Source organism: Octodon degus, unplaced genomic scaffold (assembly GCF_000260255.1).
Source record: "Octodon degus isolate 3935 unplaced genomic scaffold, OctDeg1.0 scaffold00093, whole genome shotgun sequence".
NCBI lineage: Eukaryota > Metazoa > Chordata > Mammalia > Rodentia > Octodontidae > Octodon > Octodon degus.
In genome coordinates this window covers 691,181-695,627 of record NW_004524669.1, presented here as the reverse complement: position 1 = coordinate 695,627, position 4,447 = coordinate 691,181, and positions in this window count along the sequence as shown.

The following is a 4,447-nucleotide window of genomic DNA, read 5'->3' as shown; positions in this document are numbered from 1 at the left end:
CAGTTCTAGGAGCCTTCCCTCAGGGCTTTAGTTTCAGGAATCTTGAAAAGGATGAACTTTGTGTAGCAGGCAGGGGAGGCACCTCAAGGGAGAGAGGCCAAAAGTCCTGTACCAGCCATGGGGGAGAGGTCGTAAGCTCTTATGTTGACCCAGTGGCCCACCTGGATTCCTTGGCCAGAGGTTCCCAGAGGCTGGTGCCAGGGCTACCAATGTGAGTTCCAGAGCTTCTCTCAGGACTCTGTGAGGGTGGCGTCAATTTGATGTCCACTCCAGAAGCCCTATACAGAGATCTATGCCTTTCTGTGGATGTGGGCACACATGTGCACATGTGGGTGTATACACACACACACACACACACACACACACACACACACACACACACTGGTTCTACTAAGAACCAAATCAATCTCATCTGAAATGGCATGTGGGAGTTGGCCCCATTAGTGTGGCAAAGCGCCCCACCAATGGCTCAGATCTCATCTCCTCATTGCTTCTCCTGGCCAGTTCTGACAAGATAACTTTTCTGGTAGAGAAAACAAAGCGAAAAAAAGAAAGCAATTTGTCTATTGTGAGCAGGACGCCATGTTGGTCCTGGCAGTTCTTTGGCTGGAAAAGGGACAACTGTTTTAAGTTACAACTTTTCTCTTCTTTGAACACTTTCCATTTGAAACCCACAGCCAATGAAATAAGTTCAGTGGAAAGTTGAGTTTTTCTCTATAGCCATAGTTTTTTAAAGTCTGAGCATGATTAAATAAATCAAAACTAAAACTTTGACCCTCAGAGAGAAGTTAAGAAAAACTACCCACCTCATCCTCTTCAGCTAGCCCTATGAATAAAAAATGCTGAAATCTGTATTCCAGACCTAATTCCTAGAGGGAAAGCAGATAAATTATTAAATTGGAAAAGAAAACTTAGTGATGACCCACAAAATCACTGTCCTTAGAACTGAAATTACATTTTCAGTCAAGGAAGGCAAAATGTTTTTCCATCCCATTTTTTTGTAGTAATTTTTAAATGTATAGTCTCTACAAGTTTATAAAACTACAGCAAATATCTGCATAATATTTTACATATGCTTTGTAGTTTATAAAGCACAGATTACCTATATTGCCTCATTTAATCTTTACAACAACTGTTTGAAAGATAAGAAAATGGAGACTCAAGGAGCTTTACCTCCTCATCAGAGGCCACCAAGCTCAAAGTGTCCTAGGTGGGACTTTAGTTACTTGAGTTCAGATTCCAAATCCAAAGTTCTTCCTGCAGTACCTGGTGCTCCTCAGGCATGGTCATTCTCCTCAATATTTTCATTTCAGATATTTTCCTGAGATCAGGGCCCAAGTAGGATGAAAACACACAGTGGCTGGAGGGGCTGCATTCCCTTCCCACATTCTCATAGATTCACTTCCACACACATGTGGGGCTTGCTCCACTTTGGGAAAACAGGGGACTACAGGGGCTGCATGCTCTGGAGACCAGCCACTGAGCCCAGAGCCCAGGCCACCCCCACCTGAACAGTGATGTCAGGCAGCTTTCTGGGCCTACATTTTCCTGTCCGTGTCCCTGAGGCCATAGTATCACACATCTGCTGAGCTGTCATGGGAAGTGGATGATGTGATTCACATGAAGCGCTTGGAACACTGACTGGGAACCAAACAAATGCTGGTTAATACTGCTTGGAAGAACAAAAACTTGTGCTGATCTTAACAATAACTATTTTAAATGTAAAAATAACCCCATCACCACCTTCAGAAAGCTAGTAAGTGCCACGGGACAAGTATTACCCAGCTATTGTGCTTCTACGTAGGAAGGTAGAAACACCTGAGGAGGCCTCCTGTGAGTGTGAGATGATTTTAGAGGACAGAATAAGTAGAGATACTTGTGTTTCCAGAAAATGGCAACTAAAATTATTTAATGGCTCTTTAGAGTAATGCAAGCCCTGGTGCCACACTTTAGGAGTGGAACAAGGAATGGAGGGGCTTCCACACCTGCTGCCTCTACATCCCCGGTGCACACCTGATGGGAACAGCCGAGCTTCTCACTCAGCCACTAAGGGGCAGGGCCTGCGGCTTCCCAAAGAGGGGCACAAAGCTCCTGTAGAGGGGCCTCACCCTACTGGGCACAGGCTGCCCCTCCTTTAGGTCTTTGTTTTTCTTTTGTGGTGGTGTTGTTGCTGAAACAGAGTCTCTCTGTGTAGTTCAGGCTGGTCCTGAACTCACCACATCATTCAAGCTGGCCTGGCTCTCATGTTCCTCCTGCTGCAGCCTCCCTAACCTGGCTTCCCCTTCAGTTCTGGCCTAGCCTATGACTTACCTACGACATATGGCGCCCCGAGGACACACTCTCCTTCCCCCATGTCCTCCCACCACTCCATGTTATTCTATCTTATAATATTTTCATAAAGGATGATGAAGACACACACAATCATGTTATAAAAACACAAAATGCCCTGTGACTTAATGATGACTACACAAAAAATAAAAATCAATCTAACGAAGCACAACTATCTTAATCCTCATGTGAAGCAGCTTGCTCAGTGATTTCAGACATGTTAATTTAATCATACCTCAGACCCTCGGGCTTGATACAATACTGATGCTCTGTTTTATAGAGAAGTAAACTATGACATAGAAGCAATTTTCCTGATAGAAGCCCGTGAGTCAGCAGCAGAGTTGGTGAGAGGCCCCGAGACCTGGCCTCTGCCTAGATCGGCAGCCCAAAGGTAACTTCTGCTCCCTTTCCACTGCAGCCTTCCTTCGCTGTGTGTTCTAGTGGCTCAGGAGCCTGTCCTCTGAGGCTCAAGAGCAAGCTACACAGAAAGCTCGGAAAACACATTAGTAACCTGGCAAGTCCTCTAGCTTCAGTGGTAATAACCGTCCTTCAAAAATATACCAAAGCAAAACACGTGTGTGTGTGTGTGTGTGTGTGTGTGTGTGTGTGTACATATAAAATTATACATATATACACATTTATAATTTATATCTTAAGTATACGAAGAACTCTCAAAATTCAGCAATAAGAAATCGCTAGATAGAAATGAACAGAAGAGCCAGGTATGGTAGCACATGCCTGTAATCCCAGCACTCAGAAGGCTGAGACAGGAGGATTGCTGTAAGTTTGAGACCAACCTGAGCTACATAGTGAGTTCAAGCCCAGCCTATGCTACAATGTGACAACCTGTGATGAAGGCTATCAAAAAAAAAAAAAAAGAAAGAAAGAAAGAAAGAAAGAAAAGAAAGAAAGAAAAAGAAAATGGACAAAATATTTGAGCACGCTACAGATTTGAGAACAAAAAGAAATATACAAATGGTAAAAAAGCATAAAAGAATGTTCCAAATCATTAATCATCAGAGAAATGCAAATTTCAGTCACAGCAATGTGCCACTTCACATTCCTTACAATAGCTGAAATTTTAAAAAAAGATTAACAATACAAACAGTCTCGGCCAGGGAGATGGCTCAGTGGAATAAGCGCTTCCCTGGCAAGCGCAAGTACCTGAGTTCAATCCCTGGTTCCGAAAAAAAAAACAAAAACAAAAAACAGTCTCTGATTTAACTGTGGGTCAACTTAGGTTGTTTTTATATCCCCATGATGCAGACACAGTAAGCATTCAGTGGAAATCATACAGTTCTCTACACTCATCCTGTTTTGATCTTTAGTACGGTAGTCGATAAATCACCTGGTCTATTCAACACTTTATTAGAAAGTACGCCTAAGATCGTTTTGCTTGACTGTAGGCTCATCTAAATGTTTTATGTACATTTAAGTTAGTGTTGCCTGAGAGATGATGGTTAAATGTAGTGATGTATTTATTTATTTAATTGATCATTTGGCAGTGCTGGTGACTAAATTCAGGGTGTCACACACGCTAGGAAAGCATTCTACCACTGAGCCATAGCCACATCCTTTTAATTCTTTGCTTTGAGACAGTCTCACCACCTGACCCGGGATGGCCTCTAACTTGCAATCCTCCTATCTCACTGTCTCAGATAGCTGTGATTACAGGTGATTTTTACTTACAATATTTTCATTTTACAATGGATTTGTCAGGATACAAAGCCATCATAATTTGGGGTGGGGGTGTTGAGACAGAGTCTATGTAGTGCAGCTTGACCTTCAACTCAGCAGGTAGCTCGTGTTGGCCTTGAGCTCACGGTAATCTGCCCCAGTCTCCCCAGTGCTGGCTTTAAAGGTGTGTGCTACCCTGCCCAGCATAACCCCATCATAATTCAAGGACCGTCTGGTTTTTTTGTTTCCAGGTTTGTAGAGTAACTAGAACTCTCATGCACTTTTCATGTAAGAGGACACTGTGGAAGAAAACAATTTGATGGTTTCTTAGAAAGTATCACATGAAGGGCTGGGGTGTAACTCAGTGGTAGAGCACTTGCCTAGCATGCCTATGTCCTGGGTGTTTGATCCTCAGGAAGAAACAGATGAGGAGGCAGAGAGA